At 39.4% G+C, this 27,062-nt stretch overlaps 1 protein-coding gene across 10 annotated transcripts in view; it reads right to left on the bottom strand.

Annotated features, from left to right (window-relative positions):
- Window positions 1–24,955, bottom strand: part of TENM2 (teneurin transmembrane protein 2) — a 719,087-nt gene extending 694,132 nt beyond the window's left edge. For all 10 annotated transcript variants that reach the window (XM_053376484.1, XM_053376486.1, XM_053376485.1 and 7 more), the window contains exon 1: window positions 24,849–24,955. The gene's annotated coding sequence lies outside the window, so the exon portion shown is untranslated. The remainder of the gene's footprint in view (window positions 1–24,848) is intronic.
- Window positions 24,956–27,062: the final 2,107 nt, after the last annotated feature.

The raw sequence follows: 27,062 nt of genomic DNA, 5'->3' as shown, positions 1-27,062 counted from the left end.
CTTTGCCATTATCAGTGCAGAACACACCTTCTTGCAGGCAACACACTTGTGATTCAATAGAGCCTTGTGCTTTGCTGTGATAACAGGCTCCATGTCTGTAATGCCGCCCTAAAATCAGTTGGGGTCTGCTGCTCTCATTTGCCAAAAGAGGACATAGCTGTGTTGTAGGTTACCTCTTCAATATGGTTCCACATTACTTCAACAATGTCTCTAGCACAGTTCAGTAGTGCTTGTTTGACTATGGCTGGCTCTAGACACATCAAAGAAGTAAGTGTTTCAGTTAAACCCACTGTAAACTTTGTATGAGAAATTGTGTTGGCAAAAACGGAACTCCACAGAGTCCAGAGAGAAATGTTCACAAACTTCAGGTACAACAATTCTGGCAGTATTGACCTGAGGCTGCACTTTCTGCTTTTTGCTATAGGTCATGAACACAGTTCAGTGCCAATTACCTGGTGATAATCAAGTCCAGCTGGTGCCAATGGCCTGACCCTGGTTGTCTCCATAACACTTGCCATTTTGCCTTGGTAGAGAAGAATGTGTTTGTGAAGCAGAGACTTTGATATGAGAACAGCAGAAACAGCCTTTGTCTGTTTTCGTTCATGCTGCCAATACCAAAGTGGCCTATGCAGTTGTTCCATGTATGATGATCATCCCCAATCCTGGCATTGAGATATCTATTTTATTATTATTATTTATTGAATTTGTATACTGCCCTATACCCGCAGGTCTCAGGGCAATCCACAGAATCTTCCAGCAGGAATAGGTGTTTGCAGACTTGGACAGCCTTCTCCAGTTCCTTGTGGAACTGGTCCTTGATCTGTGTATCAGAGCACAAAGTGCACATAGTGGAGAGAAAGGTAGTGTTCTGAGCCCTTGGCTGACAGTGCTATTGCTGACAGAAAGGAGCTCAACAATGCAAAGCCTACACCATGAATATGTGGTTCTTCTGAATGCTTTTCTTGCCAAAAGAAGGTTCTTCTCTAGGAGGCTGTCATTCGAAGTGAGTCTGGTCGACTGTGAATCAGCAGCTTCAATGTTGAGTGTTTTATGCTCAGGGTCAGTCATGGCCATTTTCCATGAGTTGGTGACCAGTAGCTACCTATCTCCAAAAGCTACTTGTATAATAACCCTTATTGGAATTAAGCATTGCCGGCAAATAACCATGTTGTATAGTATATTTAAAATGAATAAAAACACAATCAGCAATGCAGAGAATCTGGATCCAATAAAGTTGTTGCACAATGTACAAGCTGCATATACTGTATAATAAGCAAATATGCACAATAGCAACTGCCATAAGTAATATTCTACCCAGCCCAACTCCAAGAAATGGAAAATCCATATCTTTATGAGGATTGCATTGATAAGATGTTTAAATTGTATGTGAACAGATGCTGAAATCAAAATTATGGTCATAAGTAGAGCTCTGGCTTTCAATTCACATAGACACAATTCAAAGCCAGGCACCACTTGGACCAATAAGCACACAAATCTACAATAAGTCTCTCATACTTACAACCTCGAACGCTTCACAGATCTAACATTACAAACCACTTTTCCATCAGGAAACTATTTGAATATCTATGTTGTGTTACTAGTGGTTCATATATGTTGCTTTTCAGCCAAAGACCCTTAATGCAGTATACCAAAAAGTATTTTAAATTTTAAAAAATAATAGTAACAGTTTAGCATAAAACCTGCTAGCAAGTAAGGCATGCAATTAAGCTTTTCTCATTCAGAAAGTTTTTAGGTCCTGCTCACTGTTTCAGAACCAATGTTCTCAGCCCTCATCCTAAAGGGCAGGGCTCATTCTGAGCTTCAATGTTGAACTCAGTTCCAATTCTGAGCTCTAATTCAGTTCACTTTGGGCAGGAGCAGGCAGAATGTATAGCAGGATCTTTTGCAGGAAGTCTCCCCCCCCCAAAGAAATTAGAGGAAGGGTTTCAGCACAGCACTAGTCACCATTTCTCTTGAGCCCAATTCCTGTGTTTTGTGGAGCAGGATGGCAGCCTGTTTTCACACTATTCACCTCTATTGTACTTTCATTTGTAGTTGATGTTCGAAAGTTTACTTTAATTAAACTGTGCATCGTCAACAAATGATATTATGGTATTATACCCAGTAGAAATGAAATGTTTTCCTATTACATGTTTTACTATTGAGATACTGCACTTGCTGTTGTAAGCTATGAAAAGGAATTTGGGTATACTTTAAAATGCATCATGAATGATACAGGAGCCTTGAGAGAGTACACATTTCGGTGCTGTGCCAACTCCAAAGACTTGAGTTGCCACAGCATTCCAAGTGAGTGTAGATAGTGTGGTACCAAAGGGTTGGTGATGTTGGCTGACTGGGACACTTAAATCTATGAATGGGAACTATAGATGTTAGTGGATTTAGGAGTGTAAGTAGGTTTGAATGGTGTGGAAGAGTGTATGTGCAGGGCTATTGTTTGTATGTCAAGGAGAGAACCACTGTAGTCAATAGCCCTTCTCTGTCCAGCACCTGAAACTCTCCCAGTTTGGAGCTGGACTGGAGAGTCTGCATCTGTTTGACTAGAAAGACAGATCAGGGATTCTGCTGCTGTACCATCTACCAGGGGTGCCATCTAAAATAAAATATGGGGGGGACAGGTAAGACCCGCCCTGCATAATTGATCACATGCAGCACACACACCATATGAATGGCAAAGCCAAACAACTTTGGGGGGCACTGCTCTCTCAAATATTTTATTGGGGGGTGAAGGGACCTCAGCCCCTAGGAGTTGTCTCCTATGCCACCCTGCTGCTCATCAGTATCCCTGACTGAGCTGGCTGAGGCAGTCTTGGATGTGGCACTGGAGAAGCCAAGGAATATTTTTCTTGGTTATTTTCAACATTCATAGCTGAGGCTCTTTGCCTGATTACCTCTATGGCAATCATGGGTCTGACTACTTGGAAATAAGTCTCACTGAGTTCAATGAGCTTTACTCTTGGAAATGTGGCTACAGGATTCCAGTCAAAGTCCCTCAACAAATGTCCTGTTACTTCTTTAATAAAGGGAATGGTTTTGGTAAGAGAATCTTAGTAAAACTGGACACAACTGAATGGTGACTGATGATGAATATAAAGATGGTGAATTCATTTATTTACTAATGAGTAAGCTCAGATACTTCATTTCCTTTAGAAGATTAAGTTATTTGAATACAAAATGTTACCGTATGTTCTTCCCAGCGATCTAATCTCATAAGCAGGATGTCTTTTTCAAAAGCCATTTTAATAAGAAGGGAATGGAAAAAAAACACATCGCATTTTCTTATTTTAAAAATATGTAACTGAGCATAAATGGCCTCATTACTTAGGTTTTTCTTACATTGCACACAGACATGTGTCTAATAAATAATGTTTGGGGGTCTGACGAGGCTGTAAAGAGACAAAAAATAGATACTGGCCCTTAACACAATGAATAATGATCCTACCATATACACATGAAGCTAAATTATCCTGCTTAGTATTTGGCCAATTATTTTTCATAAGCCTTCTGAGAGTCAGCATATAGGCACTTTAAAGTAAATAAATAAATATTTGGAACACTGAAAGCCACCTTTTACCACATTAGATTATTGGTCAATCTAGCTCAATATTGCTGGCACTGACTGGCAGAAGTTCTCTAGTGTTTCAGGCTGGTGTCTTTCCAGCACTATCAGAAACACTGGGGATTGAACCTGGGACCCTTTGCATACAAAGCACGTGCTCTATCAGTAAGTTACAACCTTTATTGGTCTTATGATGTTGAATGGCAAACAACAACAATGAATGCCTCACTTTCAGAGTATGATACAGAATTCAGAACTCAATATTTAGATTTCAGTCTTTCAAAATTTAAAATCAAATATCTGACAAATTTATATGCAGAACTTTAATATCTGCTCCTATACAACTTGCTTTTTCCCCACAGTTGGTCTTCCACAGCTACTACAGCAAAACAGAGTATAAAAGTGCTTGAATTTATTAGGTATGGGGCTACTGCTCTAGAGTCATGCAAGTCTGTACAGTGGACGCTCGGGTTGCGAACGTGATCCGTGCAGTATGCACATTCACAATCCGCAGCGTCCGCAACCCACAGCAGCGCGTCTGTGCACTCGCAGGTTGCAATTCGGCGTGTCTGCGCATGCTCACAGCACGATTTAGCGCTTCTGCACATGTGTGACCGCCAAAACCCAGAAGTAACCCATTCCGGTACTTCCGGGTTTCGGTGGTCCGCAACCCCCCCCCCAAAAAAACGCAACCTGAAGCGTCTGTAACCCGAGGTATGACTGTATCTGCATAAATGAAACTCGCATGGGTCAGTTGACTGATCTTCCTATTCAAAATTTTCAAAACTATCTCAGTGAGTTCAACCCTTTGGAAAAGTTTGGCAGTTGCAGCAAAGGCTAGAAATATAATTTCAGTATCTAATAGGTAGCATATCAGGAAGTTCCTAATTTGATGCAATGAAACCTCTACACACACACACACACACACACACACACACACACACACTAACTACAGTGCTCAAAACGACGTGGGATGGAGCAGGACGCCATCCTACTTCTTCCAAGTGAACCTCAAACCATTGTACCTCTTTTCAATTGAAGTAAAACTATTCTGGGCTGCTAAACGGAACAGGCTTGCATCAGCATTGTGAGAAAGCTTCCAAAGTTTCTAGAGCTTCCTATGACAACTGAAACAAGAGTGTCAATACCTTAGAGAAGACTGAAGCTGCCTTTCCAAATTTCTGCTTCTTGGAAAATAGCTGCTTGCTGCCTCTCCCAGCTCAACACATCCTGTGACTCAAGCTTGTGCCTTGAGTACAGTATTCTGTGCTGGTTCTTTGAGATTGTCTTCCTTTAGCAATGAAGGAAGTCCAAACATGTTTTCAACATTTGTTGAAAATGTTTTTTTTCTGCCCAAATATATCAATTTTCTTTCTCAACAGCCAGCTGCCTGAATAGACGTTGTTTTGAGGTGAGCAAAACATGCAAGGTGGGACATCCATTGTCAACTGCACTGCCGGAAGCAAGCACAACTGGTTTAAATGCGTTCAAGACAGACTTGAGTGAAGCCAGGCTTAAGTCAGGTCCACCTCACAAGTGCCGTCCCTTAGCTTGGCTGCAATTGGCCTATTTAAAAAAAGTCCTGATAATCCTTGCAACTAATGACAATGCCAGCTGGTTAGGTGGAAGCTTTCCGCCTCCCCCCCCCCCGCCCTTGGCTCCTCCAGTCAATGCTGGGCTGCAACTGCTGCCACTACCAGCACAGTAAGCGATTTTTATGCCATGAGCAAGGGTAGGCGACATCTTTCCTCCCATTTTTTCTGTCATTCACTGACCAACAATATTTTCCTATTTATGCAATGTATTTACCAGTGGACCAAATAATAAAAACAGCATTAAAAATCAGGCTACACATAAAAGCAACTCAAACATTAAATGACTCATTAATAATATCTGATTAATCAGATTAAATAACATTAGCTAAAAATCTCTTGTAAGCTTTTAGCTAATTATTACTGAGAAACTATGGGCTCTCTAAGGTGGTAAACTCTATGTCTTGGCTGAATCAGTTCAGGCCACAGGTGGTGGTGGGGCTCAAATGGAACAGCATTCCTCTGTATCCCTACCACTGAGCTGGAATGCTACAGAGCAAGCACAGGTTTACCACTGTAGTGAAAATTGGGCTTCTTTCATCATAGAAAGGCCATGCTGCTCTCAGAGAAACAGATACCTCCCCAATTCATAGGACATCATTATTACAATTGAAATGGTTTCTGTTACCCATACTTAACAGGCTGCCTTAGGCTTCCCATATATATATATAGGAGGAGAGCCCAACAGAGACCCAGGGCACCCTGAAAACCTGGCATTGATCTCCACCTCCTATTCTCACCCTCAGACAAAACCAATACCACATAATTTATGGACACAGATAAATCATCATGATTTTGGGGAAATAAACAGTGAATTCAGCAGAGAAGACATACTTGGATGGAAGTCATATGAGGAAACATGGGAATCCATTAAAAAAATATTCTGTTGTTAAACGGCAGCGTTCCCTCTGTTCCACATCTTAACATATAAAAAGCTGATTACATAATGCCAAAACCCCCACATACTCTGATTCTAAAAGACGTTTTATTTCCAAACATCATTCCCCAGGGCTCAGTAAAATGTTTCATATAGATGATCCCAATTAAATCAGAGGTTTGGTTTTTCCTAAAGCCAGCCTTGCAAGTTTTAAATAAGAAGCCATATGTTCCCAGCAATTTGGTGTACCTACAGTTATGCCTTTACTAAGGTATTGCCTTATATTTCCTTCTGCAGTATTCTCATTGTTATATATTCAGAGAACTATTCATCTAGAATATATAAAGAGAGAACATATGGCTATCAAGGTCACTCCCTTAGCTGAAAGTCTTGCAATGAAAAGGAATTCTAGCTTCATGCAGAGAGCTTAGAGAAATGACCTTCTATACTTTTCTGCTAGTGTTTTGTCATCATGGATCCCCTATATTATTGCATTTTATCTATTATCAATTTGGATATGATTGTTTCATAGGATGTTATTGATAGGAAATACTGATTGGATCCAGGGATCGTGTTGCACACTTGATACCCTAAAGAAATCTAGAAATTAATCAAGTTCAAACTCTAAGCATCAATGTTGTACAGTATTTTATCTTTTGCTTTTTAAAAATTGTCTATACTATTGTATATGTGTGGATATAGTTTTAACCACTTTTTGCTTTCTTGTAAACAAATGATTGCTTGTACACTGAAATTCACACATGGGTTAATCCCAGAGATTTCAGGTGTCTGTAGCTAGGATTCCTCCCCTCTCCTTGATCATAAAATTCCTTTGTGGTAAATGTGGTGATGTATACAACTTTTCTAACGATAAACTATTGGAAACCTTGATGCACTCTGCACTTCGTATTTGCAGTTCCCCACAGATTCTGTATAATATCACTAATGCTGTCATAAACCTTCAGAAAATAATGTTTTATTTTTGATATATTCATACGTATTCAGTTAATATTTGGCTGTTTCATTGATACTTTGGCTGGGTTCAGATCCAGATGATCAGAAACTTCTGCTTCCTGTTTTAAACTAATCAGAGTGCTTTGTTAAACTATCATGTGAGAGCAAAACTAGAACAACAACAAGAACAACAACAATAGTTCATCCTGGTATGTTCTCAATAACCACAATCTAATATAGATGGAGGATTCTATTTATGTCCTGTCAATGTCACTTTTGCATATAATTTCATTCCATGCTCACATTGCAGAGCAATTCAGACCCCTAATCTGCTATACCGGAGGAGATTTGCATAAGGCAGAGATTTCCTCCTGCCCAGTGCTAAACAGCTTTGCCAGCCTCCATTTTGCAGGAACCTCTGCTGTCATTAGGGGACCCAGTTGTCAAGGAATGCCTCAATGTACCTGCTCAAACAGCAGGCAGCAGTAAATTACTGCCAGCGAGATCCCCACCTGCAGCATTTCAAGGGCAGGGGAGGGCAGAGCTCGCACAGGATCTGATGTATCCACTGGATTTTGTGATGTCCCTAACACAATCACATTAAATGTGTATTTTGGTATGTCTCAGCTACTGAGAACTGTACCAAACCATTTGGAGAAGTACAAAATTCAGTGGATACTAAGTTCTCATCAACACATCAGTCTGAAAGGTGTGGATAAGGGCATCTTAAGATGTTGTTAAAGTGTGTGGCTGTGTTTTTGCTTTTCTGGGCTTTTATTGCTTCATCTGGTACCGTAGTATTTAAGTTTAGAAGTTAATTACAATTCTGAGATATATAAATGAAACTAAGTTTAGAAGCATGGGAATTTGATGCAAAAACTTTGAAAAAGATAAATATTATGTTCACTATTGGCTCTTGATAACCCCTTTAAAAAAACCATATACTTAAACTGTTTCATGAACTCAGGGGAGTTTTCAAGTTCTGTATGGATAGCTTCTGGAAGCCAAATTTTGACAAGGTTTTGCATGCACGACCTCCAGGATCTTGTTAGAGTGTCCATTAAGCTGAACATTTACGAAAAAGCCTTTGCTTTTTCTTTGCAATAGACACAGTACTGTAATTTTAAAAGCAAAATATTATGTACCAAAATAATGATGACACTTTCAAATGATGCAAATGTCTTGCCTTAGCCTTAAATTTTATTTTCACAACTTGAAATAATTTTGCATACCTTACACATTGCTAACAATGTATACCTGCGTTCTTTTGGTTTCATTCATTCCTGATGATCATTAAGTGAGATTTAAAAATAAATAAACTTGAACACTCACATTTTATAATACACACAATTATCTGGTTTTTAATTTAATTAATGACAGGTACAGTGATACCTGAAATGTATTTTCACAATGAGTTTTATTGTGATTGAAAACCAATTAACTATAAGAAATGCAGCACAGTAAGATGGTGCCTAATTACATAGCTTGTGCTTTCATTTAGTTTATTGTCCAATTTTGTTGAACTTTTGTTTTGATATCAAACAATTGAAGCAACAAGCACTATTTACACATGGAGATTAATAGGTAGCAGTAACACAGGAGAATGTATTGCATTTTTATCTGTCTTCCACTGCTTATTTCTAGAAAGTAAAATTACCAGCGGCTTGATCCAGAACAAGGCTTATAGCAGAAAAGGACTTGGAACACAGAAGGCCAAATCATAACTGTCTTTGTGCCAAAATATTTATATTTTGACTTTTAAATTAATGATAATGATACTTTTTCCTTCACACTAATTCATGTTACTTAGAGTAAGGATTGCATCCATTTTCTTGGCATATTATTATTTTCCTAAAGATCTTTGCATCAAGTTCTGTGATGAAAACAAGATGACACCTACATTAAAACCAATCTCTTTAAGACTCTAATCACAATGTTTAAAAATGTGCTTTACATTAAGCAAAAAGAAACATTCCTGTGGGAGAATTAAAAGGTCTACAGTTCCATTACCAGATTACCTTCTGGTGAATTCAGCTTACTTAGGTTAAGGTCCTTAATGAAAACTATGCAGAACATCAAGATGTTTACAGCAGCTCAAATTGTGATTGATAAAATATGCTCAAGAGATAAAAGCTTCTGACTTGGTTTTACTAAATTTAGTACTTTAAGAAGCACCATAATGATTTATTTTCTTAAACGGTGATCCATTAGCTGCTAATGTATTTAGTTTTTTATGCACACAACAGATAAATAATTATTGGAGCAAGCCAAAAGCTAAATAGCCGTGGCTTCAAAGTAATCAATAATATTACAGCATATTCACATCCACTTGGGCCATGAATTCTCTTGCTCAGAGTGTATCACTATGTTTAAATGCTCTAGTTCATAACAAGTAAAAGAATATATTATTACAATTAATTCCCCTATATTTTGTGTAATTCTAAAGCAGATGTGGCCAAAAGGGTGGCCTCCAGATATTGTTGGACAACAATTCCCATCACCATTGGAAATGTTGACTGGGCCTCATGTGAGTTGCAGTCCAATAACATCTGGGGAAAACCCGGTCCAAAGAATCTGACCTAGTTTTCTATTAGACACTGACATATGGGTCTACAAGCTGGTAGCTCTAATTTATGCAATGTGTCCAGTAGCCGTCTGTTTTGGGGGTTTTTTTGGTTTTTTTTTACAAACAGTTGTCCCTGAATTAGATGGAAGACTATTTTTCAAATCAAGGGGGAATGGAAAGCAGCTCATTGTGCAGCGTGAGAAGAAAGGGCAAGGAACCTGTTTAAAAAACACTGTTAATACTGATTTCTTGCTGGGTATAAGCTAAACCTTAATTACATCAGAAGGGAATCTCTTCTTTCCATCTCAATCCAAGGAGGCTGAATTGATGTCTTGCATTGGTAATGGACTAGATGAGTGCAAATAAATTGGAGTTTAATACAGAAAAGACAGAGGTGCTCCTAGTGAAGAGAATGGCAGAGTAAGAAATAAAGGTTTACCTGTTCTGAATGGAGCAGCATTGTCCTTCAAGGCACAGATCCACAGTGTTCCTGGATCTGGTTCTGAGCCTGAGTGTCCAGGTGTTGGCAGTGGTTAGGTGCACTTCTATACGGCTGAGATTAATTGTGTTGATGCTATGAAATGTTAGATCTTGCTATGATAGGACCAGCTGGCAAGGAGGGTAATGCCATGGACCTGGCTGACCAGCAGTGGTGTCACAGCTCTGCACTGGAATAGTGCTGGACAGGATGGCAGTGAGGTCAGAACAGTCTAGGCATACTGGCATAGGCAATCTGCTGCTCCCATCAGTGTGCCTAAACACCCTGACCTTGCTGCTGCTCTGCCCCACACAGTCCCAGGAGCTCCTTGGCTATGATTACATGTGTCTTAGTTATTTTTCAGGTGAATTACTCTAGTCCGACATGCTCTGTTCGGAACTGCTTTTGAAAAGTGTTTAGAAATTTCAGATAATCCCACAATGCTGTGAGCCTGTGGCTACCCTGCTAACCAAGGCCAGTTTTGGGGAATATATGTGACTACAATTGCTTTACTAGCTGCTAGATCATTTCTAGGCACAACTGAAACCCACATAAATTGGAACCAGATTATAAAGGCTCCCTTTATTGGCAAGAGGTATATTAATATACAGGCAGGATGATATTGAAGATCATCCTGCCTGTGTATTAATATACTTCTTGCCAATGTACTTCTTACCAATGGTAGGTGATGATTCTTGGAGAGGACTTTGGCCTATTGAGCCGATTTTCTCGCTGTAGGCCACTAGCAGAGGATTTTAGTCATCTGCTGTTTTGCTATTCTATTTTTAGCTGCTTATTCATAATTTTGATAATTGTTTTATTATATTGTTGTTTATTACTGTTAGATGCAGTTAGTTTACTGCTTAACTGCACAAATGGAGTAAATGGTAAAATAATAGGAGCACGCTGGTCAGGCACCAATATAAAAGGTTCAGTTTCATCAGTAACATATACTTTTCCACCAGAATATGAGCTTGGAGACTTATAAGTATAGCTTTCCTAGCTGGGAAATACTACCTAAAATATAACATCACTGCTTAGCATATCTATCTGAGAATGAACTTTTTGTCACTGGCATCCAGCAATTAAACCACATTAATATGAGTTAATGCAATCTCACAGTCTCGTTAAAATAATTATTCATTAGCAGGTATTTTAGAAGCTTGCATAAGAAGTAGCCCTCCACTTGTATAAGTCCATTTCTTTTTGTCTGTCTAATTATTCCTTGTAGGTTCATCATGTTAATTTCAAGGTTACATTTTAATGGTTTTATAAATGGCACTTCCATTGCATGAAAATAAATGGACTGTACCAAGTTCCTCATCCAGGTGATAATATGTTGTCTCCTAGTTAAAGGGTTCACAAATTACTATCTTCAAAGTACATTCATAATCGTTACTTCAAAACCATGTTTGTAGATACAATTGAGTTTGTATGCAATCTATTTAAGTTTGATAAACTGCATATTAATAGCTTTAACAATCTGTCACAGGTAGTCATTTTCATTCAAATTAGCAGTAGACTAATTTTGAGTGATTAATCTAGAAAACTCATTTTTGTCTACCACTTTTAACTTTTCTTCTTTATTTTCCTTCATCTATTTTTAAAATTCACCTGATGATGTCCTTTAAAGCATGCATAAGAGATGTTGCTGTTCTGAACCCCATATTAATTAGAATGGGTTTACCTCTAGATACTGCAACGAGGAAGAAACACATTTCATCGTTGGTGTTTTCTAATTATAAAATACCCTTTATCAAAAACTGGTATACAAAGAAATTAAAACTTACAGAAATGCATTCAGATTAAGAAGTATAAAACCTTCAACCAGTTAAGAAATCTTTACCTAAATCTAATACAATCATTATGAATATGTATACATTTTCTGCCATTTCATTAAGGAAAAATAGAGATCAAAATAAAACATTTCTTCAGCATCTAAACCGAATTACTGGTTTATGACATCTTTAAAAATCTTTCTAGGGTACAGGTCAACAGTAAAGTCAATAGGGCATACAGAGCCTTAACCTCATGGAAACTGAAAGCTACATCCTGACTGAAAATGAAAAACATAATAGTTTTAAGCCAGAAAATAAATATATCCCAATTCCCCAAGGAGTCCTCAAGAAAATAAACTTAAAAATATAAGACAGAAAGGCAGATAAAAAATACATTGTGAGATGTTTCTTTTAGAGGATATTTATTTATTTACTGCTTTCTTAACAGAAAGCCTTTAAGTGATTTGCAAAAAACATGTAAAGAAATGCAATAAATATGCTCAGAATCACAGATTTGACAGAATAGTGCTGTAGACAATTTTTATAGGAAATATTCGTCTATTCTTGGACTCTACCAGAAGAAAAGTGATCAAAAAAAGGGGCCAAACCACTGCGAGATTACCAAAGGAGTGCAAGATGAAATTCGGAGCTAGCAAAGGAAACAGTACACAGGAGATACATGAACACAGCAGTGAGCTGTTTAATAATGGAGGAAGCAGAATTATCCACAGATTTTAGGTGAGAAACTAGAAGACTAGAATGGGAAAGAATTACATAAACTAGGTTGATATATGAATAAAGACTGAACAAACCTAACTTATTTTTTAGAAAGGGATGATACCGAAAATAGGCATCTTCCATGCATGAATGACAAATACTGATTTTTTTTTTAATCCTTCCAATAGCACCTTAGAGACCAACTAAGTTTGTTATTGGTATGAGCTTTCGTGTACATGCACAGTTCTTCAGATACACTTCTTCGGGTATCTGAAGAAGTGTGCATGCACACGAAAGCTCATACCAAAAACAAACTTAGTTGGTCTCTAAAGTGCTACTGGAAGGATATTTTTTTTATTTTGTTTCGACTACAGCAGACCAACATGGCTAACTACCTGTAACAAATCCTGAAAAAGAGTCTGATATGCATTAAAAAGGCATGAAAAAAAAATTAGGCAGCCTTACTTCAGAGCCTAAGGGCCGTTTCACTGAAGATGTATTTTCCCAACATTGATATAATCTCTTTATATTGTTTACCAGAAAAATTGTGAAGTACTGTAAAAATACTATTGTAAATATAAAACAACTGGGTAGCTGCTATATCCAGCCAAAGCCCAAATGATTTAATGTTGTGTTGCACATGCTTTCCCCTTATTATATATGTTAGCAGATCAAGTACACAACAGAGACTGCAAACTACATATGGAATGTTGTGGAAAGGTATTCTGGATTGATATCCAAGATTACGGCAGCAATAAGTACCGTATTTTTTGCTCTATAAGACTCACTTTTTCCCTCCTAAAAAGTAAGGGGAAATTTGTGTGCGTCTTATGGAGCGAATGCAGGCTGCACAGCTATCCCAGAAGCCAGAACAGCAAGAGGGATTGCTGCTTTTACTGCACAGCGATCCCTCTTGCTGTTCTGGCTTCTGAGATTCAGATTTTTTCCCCCTTGTTTTCCTCCTCCAAAAACTAGGTGCGTCTTGTGGTCTGGTGCGTCTTATAGAGCGAAAAATACGGTACCTATTGGAAAGTCTCCACAGCTTGATCAAGTGCTGACTAAACTGTTGTTTTTTTATCGTGTATTATTATTAATTTACAAAGATATTGGAACCACTGTAGGACTACAGATTTAAAAATAACATATCTCCACAGCTACATGCTGCCTGCACAACCTTAGAACACAGACCTGTAAGGCAAGTATACGGTGTAACTTCACAACTTTATTAACAAGTGCTTTAAGCTATGTAGTAATGAGCAACAAATAACATCAGGCTTGGAATAAAGGGCATCTCAATATTTTTATCTGTCGTCTTGGGCAACTATGGGTCAAATGCAATCTCCTGATCTCATAGTCAAATCACCTGAAGAAGAGTAAGGAAGTCTGTTTCCCCACCCTCAGCAGGGTGGTTCTTTCAGGTCCTAAGAACTTCAGACAAAATAACCCCTCAAGCAGGACAGCAATGTGAGGTTGTTAACCCAAGCGTGTCTCCACTGCTTACCTTAGTTCCCTGCCCACTCTAAATGTCAAGTTGTAGCAGCAAGCTAAATTCAACTAGAAGTCAATTATCCACCTGCACCCCAATCTGAACAGTGTGGACGAGACAAAGACAACAGCAGGTCAATCAAAGGTGCCCTCCCAATCCTAAAGGCAACTCACTAATTCTGTACTGTTCACTGTGTGTGGCAAGGAGGATGGTGCTTCTTGAGAGTGGTGCCTCCTCTATAAAGGGATTGATCTATTGGCTATTGAAGTGGCATGAGTTTTCCTGCCTCTCCCTCTCACTGGAGGGAAGCCCCATGAGACTTCTTCTGCTTCAATTAATAATGAATATTACCAAGACATGAAATACTATGACAATATATAATTAGCTAACTATTAAGCAGCCATTAATCTCTTAGAAGTCATTGCTCCAGATTTAGCTGATTACCAGGTTGGACCAGTACTCTTTGGAGAAAGAGGATGAAATTAACAGATTGGTATATTTCAAGGCACTAGTCCATGGGTAGGCAAACTAAGGCCCGGGGGCCTGATCCAGCCCAATCAACTTCTAAATCGGGCCCGCAGACGGTCCGAGAATCAGCGTGTTTTTACATGAGTAGAATGTGTCCTTTTATTCAAAATGCATCTCTGGGTTATTTGTGGGGCACAGGAATTTGTTCACCCCCCCCCAATATAGTCCAGCCCTCCACAAGGTCTGAGGGACAGTGGACCGGCCCCCTGCTGAAAAAGTTTGCTGACCCTAGTATACTTCCATCAGTACAGTGTGGACCATTAGATTGATTTGTACTCATAAACATGGAAAAAATACTGGATTTCAGAAAGAAATAATTTCTGGAATGGATGATAGTCATCTGCCTGTCTGGTATTGAAATGTAGAGATATAGGCTTGTGTGATGCCACATGAACTACTGCCAGCAGTACACAGGCTCCCCAAATTGTCCTTTTAGGGTGTGTCTCTATTTACTAACAAAGGTATAGTGCCTTAGAGCTACTTGCCAGTGGCAGCAAAGACTGGATCCAAGCCCTTGATTTTTATTTCACCTTTAATTAAAATTGTGGTGTTGTCAATTGAATTGAACGAATTAACTGAATTCACACTTTCAATTACATAATTAATTTTTAAATGGTTTATATGCACCCTGTGACAGAATATACAGCAAAATATTTATCTGTAGATTTTGACAGACAGGAAATCCAAAATAATTCTAAGAACAAAATGCACTTTGAACAGGGAGCTTATATCAGTCTAAAAGCTAAATGCATTTTCAGAAAGGATTAGATTTTCTTTGGCAATTTATTTTATTGACAAAGCATATTTCATCAGATATTGCATTGCATTTTGTAGACAAATGCATGTTGTCAAACATCCTATTTCCTTTGTTGGATGAAAAAGGTTTGTTTTTCACATTCTTTTCTCGTCTGGTGAATACACTCAATGCTATAAAACAGTAAGTTATGTGGAAGAAATGTTTCATTATAATTTTGTTAGACTGCTATATAGATACAGGGTAGCAGACAGAACGCAGACTTATGATATGTTTGGAGAAAATTAACTTTAAGCACTTTATGGATATAATGTGATTTGAATACAGTGGTTGTGATTTATTTTCCTCTACTTTTATTTTGAAGAGCAGGTACACTGGACAGATACTCTCAGCTTTCCCCCAATGAATTTTCAAAGGCTAGGATAAGCCATTAATGGGTAATGTTCTCAAGAATGTGCCTGCAGTGAAATAGGGAATCAAAGGACTGTGGAGGGTAAATTCTAGTATTCACACCCAACAATCCCAGTTCACTACAACATGCAGTGTATAAACACAACCAGCAAAAAAAGCGTATTGAAACATTTAAGGTTAATTAAATTTCTGAGTGTGTGAACTTCCTAAAAAAGCACTGAATACAAAAGAGAATCCAAGTCCATAAAAAATGTTGGTATATGGACCATTTGCTATCTTGCACTATCTGGAAACATTCCCTACAATTATTTAAGAAAGAAGGTTTAGATTTATTCATATGGATAAAAAACTTTCACATTCTTTTTTTATTTACAAAATAGAAAAATAAAGAGAAAAGTAGTTAACAAAAATATTGCTTGATTGCTCTACACTGCTCAAATATCCTTTAGAAACACACAAAGAATAATCTTAAATGTGTATCTCTATGTTATATGCTTCCTTGATAGTTTTATAAGTGATAAAAAATATGTTGCACACAAATACTTTGCAACCCATGCAGTTGAGTCTTATCTGAGAAATTGAATAGTGATAATATCTGAGGCCATCATGATTTCAGATGTAAGCTAGCAAGATCATGTCAACAATCATGTGCCGGTCTTGAAGCTCAGTCATTTTGCCAAGCCTCAACACACATAAATGTGATGGAAGAAGTGGTTGTTCTATGGTATACGACTAGCATTTCCTTTTAATTTATAGCTCAACTCCTTGCCTCCTTTTGAGATTTTTCACCTTGTCTCCTTTTGAGATTTTTCACCTTTGCTTAAAAGGCTCTACAAAAAATAGCAATTTGGGGTCAGTCCAATAAACATTTTGAGCAAACCATTGCAAGTGCGGGATAATTTTTCATGTAAAGGCATTTCCTTTCCAAAAAGAAATGAATAATCCAGAAATTTACTCTACATATAAATAATTTACCAGGGTTTATAAAAAACCCACCTGATTATATAACAAACCAAAACAAGAAATAGGATATGAATACAATCTAAGAGAACAAAAAACCCCATCAGATTACAACTTTGAAAGGTACACAGGTATCATCACACTGCACTACCTTAATGCATTTCTAATTTCAGTTAGCGATAGCTGAACTCCCCTTGGCTCACTTCAATTTCCACTTGCTTCTTGCCATCATTCTTTGTGAGAACTTGAAAAAATTGACGAGATTTCACAAGATTGCAAAAGCAAGTGAAATGAATGTTCCTTCTCCTTGGATCATCATGAATCACGAATCTGCCCTTCTCTTCTTCCAGTTATGGTGATAGGCAGTATCACTAACATTGAGATAAATGTTTTGTGCATGGTACCTGTAAGCACATGTACAGCATAGTCACTTACCCATCAAGGGCCAAAATGTTACCTTGAGCAGCAGAAGGGGTAGAGATAAAGGTGGTGGTGGGCCCTTCATGATATAAGCAGAGTGTCCACTTCATTCTAAGAAGTGAATCCAACTAAGAAGTGCAGATTCAGAGCCCCGTGTCCTGAAGGAAGCCCTTTGCAGCCGAAGCAACTCTATATGAGGCAGCCACAGGTTCCACCCCTTGCCCAACCTCAAACTTAACAAAGCCTTTACCCATCTCTTGTGAAAGCACAAACGGATGCTTTGCCCCTTTGTGTTTGGCACCTGGGCTACATGACCATTTCCAGCTGAAGAGCTGTGGAATCTTGGATTCAGGCTCCGCATCCCAAAAAGGTAGTCAGAGCTGGCAGAGGTCAATCTGTAAGGCAGCCAAGGATATATAGCTGTGTATGCCCAGCAGTCACTGCTAAGTAAGTTTGCTGGCTGGCATAGGCACATAATGGCCACAGCACATGCAGGGAGGGCCACAAGAATGTACACAGGAGACTGGTTTTGGGTTGAATTAGGCCACAACCTTATTGATTACAGGAAATAGTAGATTTGGCTAAGGCACTGGGCATGTATCCAGCATCAGGCAGCCTGCCTGCTACCTGATAGGTTGAGGAGTCACCGCTAATATGGATTGGGTGCTGTGACCCCTTACAGGCTGCCAATGGGCAAGGTGTGTTGCCCCATCCGTCCCTCTGTGGACTCCTGGACAGAGTCACCTCTTTTGGACCCCTCCCTCCAATGGGGTCCAGGATAAGCCCAATGCCTTATCCTCCAGTTATGATGGTTGCTATGAGGTAGGCGAAAACCTGAAAGCCAACTTGCTTGCAGGAGAAAATTCCTCCCTGGCCCTGAATATGGAGATTAAGTAAACCATAGCAAGGTCCACACCACACACCCGTTCCACTATTGTGTATGTTCCTAACAGACTGGGTGGTTCAATGGATAATCCGGCAATAAAGAGCCAAGGGGGAGGCTTAAATAGGCGTCCAAGCCCCTGCCTCTGATTGGCATACCAGAGAGACCACTGAGGCTGGAGGTGGGTGGCGCCAGGTAACCTTCCCCTCCCCTGCCATGTTTGAAGATGGCGACCTCCATGGACCTACCGTGCCCAAGCCATGTGGCAAACATCATCCACCCTGAGCCCCAGGTAAGCAGTTATTTTCAAGATTCTTTTTTATTGGTGAAGTATTTAAATGGAAAAATAGTAAACCAAGTGATATAGGAAATTCTAGAGGAGTAGCCATGTTAGTCTGCAGCAAAAAAACCCAAAGTAACACAAAGTCTTAGTCCTTCAAAGTTTATGCATTAGTAAAATTTGTTATTCTTTAAGATGTCAAAAGACTCTGAGTGAAAGAACTGTATGGGGTTTAAGCCTCTTTATATTTATCTGTCTTCAGAGTTGATTATGTTACAGCTGTAGGGTGGATAAAGTATCATTAGTTACCAAGCAATCTATGAAATCCAAACAAATGTCTGAAATAAATCAGAAACTGTAATGATTACTGTTCCATTTGTGTCATATAGTTAAATGCACAATAATTCATTGATGAGACTAGAAATGTTTGCTAACCAGCACAGGGTAACGAGAGGCATATGCATTACCAACAGTACTTATGGCCATGTTTTCTGGCCTCATTATCACTGTAAGATTTATTAGTAAACAATTAGTAGTTAGCCAATTCAGAGAAACTGTTATTATTATTATTTTGAAGCAGCTACATACTTTGGATTTAATGACTAAGAGAACATAAACAGATGCATCTGTTACTAAGGAGACAGAGTGGAAAACAGGTAAACCATATTCCATATTCTAAGCTAAGAAAAATGATTTGATTTTGGGTTAACTATTTATTTTATACATAAACTGTCTATTACAGCTTTTTTTCAATAATCCTGTCGTCTACAATATTTATTTACAGCCTAGGGCACTACAGCTAAAATGTGTAAGTGCATTAGCCACAGCACTGAGAATACATTCAAGTTAGAAGAGGACAACCACGTTTCATTATCATATGGAGTTCTCTTCCCCCAAAGTCACACAGGGAAACAAACTTCCACTTCACATTAATGTGAGGAGTCTGAAGTGGCTGTGAGTGACTGACAAGGAAAACGTCTAGGTATCAAAATGTGCATCATTTTGCACATACATTAAATTAGGGTTGCCATATCTTCGGAATTTCTGAGACATAGCTGGTATTCAGCCTTCGTAAACAGCATCTGGGCAAAAATCGCTGAAATGACTGGAAATATCCGGACGTATGGTCAGGGCTGTCTTAAGCATATGCAGTGCCAGGGTGCAAGGATCCGCCTGGCGCCTCCACCAGGTTGCCCAATGCCAGGCTCGCAGGAGGGTGGAGCTGGCTGGCAGCCTCAGCATCTTGCTGGCTTGGTCACCCCTGAACTTGCAGCACAGAGCCGCCCGCAGCAGAAGAGCCCATTGCAGCGCTCTGACCAGAAGGCGGGCTCCTCTCTGGACTCAACTTTTGGGCCCGAGACTCTCAGCCTGGTGCCCCTGAGAGCCCGGCAGCCAGGTGCCCCACGCCCCTAGTGCCTATGGGTAAGACGGCCTGCAGATGGCAACCAATGTCAGAAGTCTAGATTTCAGCAAATTTAATTAAAAATAGCTCAAAAACTATTTTTCTTAGTTTTACTTAGCTTCTGAGCTATTGGGCAGAACTTTTCAATCTCTTTTAAACAAAATGTCCAACTTGGTAAAGGGATTATCAGTGCCAGTGTGACAATGCCACTTGATCTGCTGAACTAGGAAACTTCACAGAACGGGAAGCTGAGATGTCTTCTTACAAATGTGAATACTGATTATGTCAGCAGATGCAAATGACCAACTCAGCAAAATTTGTGGCCACTGTGCACAGGCTTGCCAGTAATTTTACCTTTGATGACACACACATATACACAGGTCATAAGAAGAGGTTCAAAGTTTTGTCTCACTTAACACAAAAATAGTATGGATATGTTTATTTGTATACTATTATTAGCTATAGTTTACTTGCAATCTAGCAAAAGCCTATGTAAGTAAATAACATACAAATTATAAAGGGTTGAATATATATTCCACCAATGAACTCGAGGCCTCCTTCCATTCACTGGATTGGAATCCAGTGGTAGCTTCTCACTGGAAGGAAGAGGGGAAGTAATTTTTCCCACTCTCTCCTTTCCCCTACACTACTTCCCCCAACATTTCCAAGAGGTATACAGGGGATTACAGGAAGAACCAGTGAAAATTGCCTCTGAAGTCCCTTCCTTCAGTGTCAATAGAACTCTGCAAATCTGGATAATAATAATAATAATAATTTATTATTTGTACCCCGCCCATCTGGCTGGGTTTCCCCAGCCACTCTGGGCGGCTTCCATAGAAAACCAAAAATACACTAAAATATCACAGATTAAAAACTTCCCTGAACAGGGCTGCCTTAAGATGTCTTCTGAATGTCAGGTAGTTATTTATCGCTTTGACATCCGATGGGAGGGCGTTCCACAGGGCAGGCGCCACTACCGAGAAGGCCCTCTGCCTGGTTCCCTGTAGCTTTGCTTCTCGCAATGAGGGAACCGCCAGAAGGCCCTCGGCGCTGGACCTCAGCGTCCGGGCAGAACGATGGGGGTGGAGACGCTCCTTCAGGTATACTGGGCCGAGGCCGTTTAGGGCTTTAAAGGTCAACACCAGCACTTTGAATTGTGCTCGGAAACGTACTGGATCTAACACATTATATATTAAAAATAATAATGGGAATTATCTTACTGAGCTACCATCGTTTCAATAATGTTTATAATGCTAGATATTGCTACATGCACTTTAATCTCTGAGCGATGAGAAATTTCAGGAGTGCCAACTCATCCCTTGGGTTTATTTCCACATATTGTGAAATTGTAGAGTTGGCAGGGACCCCAAGGACCATCTACTCCAACCCCTAGGCTGAGCATAATAAAGAAAAGCTTGCAGAATTAAGGCTGTGTACATGCCATAAATTTAAAGCACATTTAAAGCTAAATTTGCCCAAAGAATCCTGGGATCTATCATTTGGACACCACAGAGCTACAATTCCCAGCAATCTTAACAAACTAATGTTCCCAGGCTGCTTCTTTTTTTTGGGGGGGGTAAAATGCACTTTCAATATCATGTTCTCTATTATGTTTCAAGAATTCAGCAATTCAAGCCTCTGAGATTCTTCCAAGTCCAGTTCAAGGCAAGACAGTCTCCTTTCCCCCTGGTCTAACTATTCTTTTACTTAGCAGTGACACTGTCTTCAACCAGGGGTTGGGAGAGATGCCTGCCTATTTCATCACACCTTCTGAAGCTCCAGCTAGTGGTTTCTGAGACAATCTCCTTACTTGACAGACTTGGCTGTTTTATGTTGCTTTCACAGGAGAGAGAGGGGGGTGACTTCATGAAAAGCTTTCTTATGTAAACCCCACCAGCAGCATTGGCTCCTGCTCCTCCTCAAATCAGTGTTCCTGATTATTATGTCCAGCTAGCAATCTCTCACTTCTGTTTGTGCACATGGAACATGCCCCCCATCCTGCATATTCGGCACAATCCTTTAGTTATACATACAATTCATGATTCATGAAAGCCATAGGGGTGCACAACTCTCTCTGCCTCTCAAAATACAAGTGTTTGTTTAACTGCACTAACACTCACTATGTTCACACATAATACTAAGCAAAACCATGCTTTAGCAAAAATAGACAAATAGGCAGGTTTGTGGAGCAAACATCATGGCTACAGTGTTCCTCCCCCAGTCCTGCTGCTGCCTTGTTACCTGGGCCTAAGCCATGGTTTGTTGTAGATTTATGTCTGAAGCTGTGCTCATGGTTTGTCTCATTCCAGGCAAACCCAGCGGCGTAGCTAGCCACTCGGGTGCCTGGTGCAGGGGGGGTGTCCTGCACCCGGGGGAGAGCCCCTCCACCATGTGGAGCCTCTCCTCTGCCTCCCCCTCAGTTGTATGGCGGCTGTGGGAGAGAGGCAGTAGGCAGACGCAAGTTCCATGCTGCCGTTTCAAGCAGTGCGGAACCTGCAGGCACCTATGCCACCACGTCACTCCTGAAAAGTTTCATGAGCCCATTTTTAAAAAAAATCATTTTGTCACCCCCCCCCCAGTGATGACACTGAGGCGACCTGCACACCCCCTTCCTCCGCCACTGGGAAAACCACAAACTGTAACCAAGGCTTATTTTTGTTTACCTCTTGTGGTTTGTCTGCCAGTAATATCATGGAAGGAGTGTCTCCAGTTACCCCACCCTTTGCCCTTGGACCAGCAACTCAGTGTTCAGAATGTTGCTTGTTTTACTGTAACACATGTTATGATCAGCTCCAGGAAATCTTGTAAGATCTGGGCAAATGGTACACAAATAAAGGAAAACAAGCTTTCATAAATATTCACAAGCATGATCTACAATTTAGGTTCAATTTCCTACCTCATGACATTTATTTATTTTCTTAGTTACTCACTCATCCACTGTATACACATAGGCCACTGAATAACACCTGTTCTCTGGGCAACTCACAAGACATAACAGAATAAAATACAAAACAAACAAGAGGCAAAAAGCACTCAGTCCCAAATGCTTCATTGTTCAGTGCAAATACTAAGATTCATATTTTCTTCATTTGGGCAAGAACATCAATTTTTAAAGGAGACGTCTTGATTTTTATTTTTATTTTTTTACAATGCTTATTAACCATGGTAACATCATATGGTACTCAGTTTCCCTCCACAGAGTTTCCTTCTCCATGATAACATCCTACCCTTGTCAATCTAAGTTTCCCCTCAGCAGCACAACCTTTCCCATCTCAACTTCTAAACCAACAAATAGGTCACAATATCTCCATCCGAAGACTACCCTCTCTTCCACCCATAACTTCCCCACAAAATAGAATTTCAGAAATAGACTGGAAAGAGAAGCTGCTGAATTGCAACTCATTACCAAACTTAAAACCATGGAGAGACCTGGTCTGAACAAAGACATTGGATTCTTATCTCATTATACATGACAAAGCCATTTTTCACCTTCTCACCCCTTGCTTTTTCCTGTAAGACCTATTGCAGTCGTTAAGAGTCGTCAACAGGCTCATCACAGCTATCTGCCAATCACCCATTCCCACCACCCTTCTGAGTAATACCCCTCCCCACCTTCTCACTATATAGAAGGATCTGGCAACTTCTGTTTCAGTGTATCTGAAGAAGTGTGCATGCACACGAAAGCTCACACCAAGAACTAACTTAGTTGGTCTTTAAGGTGCTACTGGAAGGAAATTTTTTTTTTGTTTTTCCCCACAAAAGACAGTGATACATATATTCCCACCCCAGACCATCCTCTTTCCCACCCACAACTTCTTGCCAAATGAACATTGAGAACTCTCCTCCCCCTATTTCCCTTTCCCTCTCTCCTGAATGAAAGAAAGAAAGAAAGAAAGAAAGAAAGAAAGAAAGAAAGAAAGAAAGCCTTTCTCGGTGCCAGGGAGAAAGGGGAGAGTGGAGCCCCCTGGCAGGTCATGGCAGCATCTCTCCCTTTGGTCCTTTGAGAAGACCCATTTGGGCTCTGAGGTAGATTGGGCTCTTGTAAGGGCCAGCTTCCAAGTACTGGCACAGCCTCCAAGCCCCTAGCACCATCCAGTGGCTCAGACTGTCATCACAGAGTGAGTTGCCTTCAGTTTTGTTTTATCTAATTGTTTTATCTAATTCCCTCATTTTAAAGAAAGTTCCTCCTCTGAAATAAAATATTACTGTGCTGGGCCTTCTACACAATTTCCAACTCACATATATGATGAACCTAGTAGTGCTGTGGTTGCTCTCAAGCAGTAAGGCAACATTTAAATATCAAACCAATTCCTGAGCACAGTTCAATACAATCAAAGGTTGCAGTCTTTGTTGTTGGATCCATAACTAACTTCTAAAGCATAATCATTTACTATATTATTATTATTATTTCTTATTTGTCCTGACTGGAATGTACTTTTATCAAGTAGAGATCAAAATTAGTATTCTGAAATAGTAATTAGCACAGATGGAAGATGCACCTACATGATCTTCTACATTTTAAGTGAGTTTTAGCATGTACAGTGAATTTGTAAAATGATCAGCTACAGGGGTTATGCTATCTTTATCTTCTTGAGGTGTTACCAACCCAGTCAAGTTGGTTTAGTGGACACACTAACACAGAATGTTAATGTAAGTAATTAGATAGAATGCCAGAGCATATGTACTACAATATAATTAAATAATGGAGTGTCTTTCAAACATTTTAGCTACTAGTTGTTAATTTTTGCACTGCAAACATTTCATTTTTAAATGGAAATTCACAATGTTATCAATATAGAAACTGACTGGATAAAGTTACTTGACTGTTTTTGTATTATTTAATGGCAGCAGCAATAAAAGTAGCAACAGCATCAGTTTCCACAAAGAAGTTCCAGACTGATACAAGGACATTCTTTGAGGGTGAACAAATTCAAGAATGTAAATCCAAGCAGGCACAGCTAAGAAATAAAATTTTCCCCACCAAAACGGTTTGATCAGGTTCAAATGAACTGCCAAGGAAAATGCTAGATAATACTAGAAAATGCTGTTGGTGGGTTTTTTGTTTTGTTTTTTAAAAGTAGTTTCTGTAGATGACTTGAAAGATAATTTGTAAAAGCTCATGAAGAAGCAATATGAGGCAGTACCAGGTTAAATTTACATACAGAGCAGCACACAATCCACTTACCAGAATGGTGGATTTCCAACACCCCCCCAATAGGTCTTTCAGAGATTGTCCAACCAGTACAAAGCGACAAAGAGTCCAGACTTCTTAGCCAATGAACAGCAACACGTAGCTGCCAAAGAGAAGGGTGGTATATAAGAAACAGAGAGCAGTAGGGTATCTACTTATCTGTATATATCTGTATATATCTACAGTGGTACCTCGGGTTAAGAATTTAATTCGTTCTGGATGTCCGTTCTTAACCTGAAACTGTTCTTAACCTGAGGTACCACTTTAGCTAATGGGGCCTCCCGCTGCCACCGCACGATTTCTATTCTCATCCTGAAGCAAAGTTCTTAACCCAAGGTACCACTGTACCTGTAAATCTCAAGAGGAAACTTGTATGATGACATCTAATAGTTTCTCTCCCTATCTGCTGCACATCTACCTTTAAACTGAATATGATGCTACCTTGGTGTGTGTGTGTGTGTTTGTGTGAATGAAGGTATGTGCACAGCTACATCAAGGGAATATTTTCTGTGTAGCTGGCTGAGTGTGTCATGAAGGTGAAAAATAATGCAGGACCTAACAAGTAGAAAGAGACTACAATATGATTCTAAGGAACAGGCAGTGCTGGGATGGAAACTCTCTAGACCAGGAAAAAGTTACATGTCATAAGTCATATGACGTGTCATTACTACATAGTGAGAAAGTGAGAATACAAAGATTGGATTTCTTTTTCTACTTGTTGGAATACAGTGGTTCTCACTTCCAAATAAAAGTGGTTATCTGTTGGGTGCTTGCATAGATTAACAGATTATCCGAGAATCAATAATGAGTTATTTTGCTTGCCAAAATCAAAGGACAAAACAAACAAAGAAATTCACTTGTTCACAGTATCATGGATGGCAGCAAGCAATTACAGAAAGCATACCTTTAACAGGTGATTCGTTTTTGTTTTTTTTAAAAAAAGAGACCATCAGATAAAATTATTTCCCCTTAACGTTGATCTATTTCCCCTTAATGTTGATCTGGTTTCATTCATATTTCTATATGGAATTAACAGACTTTGTTGCCATTTACAGTAGAACGTACTAATACTGGTGAAGTGATTAAACTTACTATCACTAGAAAGGAACAGACACGATAATATTTTAGATCTCTTATTGTTCATAAAACAGCAAACAGTTAAATACACAGCACAGAATACACAGTGGCACTACATTGAATAAAACAAAAAACTACATGAAGCCACAGAAACGAGCAGTTCTTACACACAACTCCTCAAGGATATTCAGAAATGCCATAAATTGTATTTTCATTTCAAGTTGGATTGAAAATAAAAGTAAGCAATGTATGAAAATGGATCTTTGCTATTGAGATGATGGAAGTACAAACTAGCACTTGTAAGAATAAAATGCACAATTACACAATTACACAATTAAGACAACTGTTTGACCTAATACTCATTACATAGTACTACATGCTGTAAGTATTCCTTCAGTTCCTTTATGTATTTAAAGTTATGTTTTACATCAGTACATCTAAGCCAGGAAGGAATTGCCTAGTCTCAGAAGAGTGAGAGAGTGAGACCACCATTTAATGGCAAGTAAATTGTTACTCACTGGAAGTTAAACGTAAAGAAGTAGCTTTTCCACACCCATTGCTCCAGTGCTTAGCTACTTGTTGAGCGTGCTTTTGGTTTGGAAAACGAGATTTGAAGATATGTTATAGGGTATTTTCACTCAAGGGCTTCTAATACATAGTGAAAATAAGCTTCACTATGTGATGAAGTGCTCCTAATGCATGGCTCAACACATGAAATATCTAATTGGTGAAATTTAAAGCATAGCAGAATTTAAAAGCAGCCACCCACTGCACCTGTTAATGCAAACCCAAACTACCTTTGTAGGTCAAGGTGGTCAGATCCCCCTAACATTTTTGTTCACCTTTTTACCTATTTGTTCACACCTGCACATTGGCTAAGGATGGTCCGGCTTCCCAGAATAAAGAACACTAGCAGCAGTAGAGAACAATCTTATTGGTACAAATAAGAATGTCAGTCTGGAGAGAATGATGTCCAGTAGTAGCCCTGCCTTTTGCCTGCTCAGAGCCTTCCCTTCCCGAGCTATCATGAGGTATCAGCTGCAGTTTCTAGCACCTTTGTACCAGCATTCCTTATATTGAGGCACATACAGCCAATATGCTGTGGGTGCTAATATGGAATCTTTAGTACAG

Source organism: Podarcis raffonei, chromosome 2 (genome assembly GCF_027172205.1).
Source record: "Podarcis raffonei isolate rPodRaf1 chromosome 2, rPodRaf1.pri, whole genome shotgun sequence".
Lineage (NCBI taxonomy): Eukaryota > Metazoa > Chordata > Lepidosauria > Squamata > Lacertidae > Podarcis > Podarcis raffonei.
The sequence above is the reverse complement of the archived record's forward strand: the minus strand, read 5'-3'. Positions and strand labels throughout refer to the sequence as shown.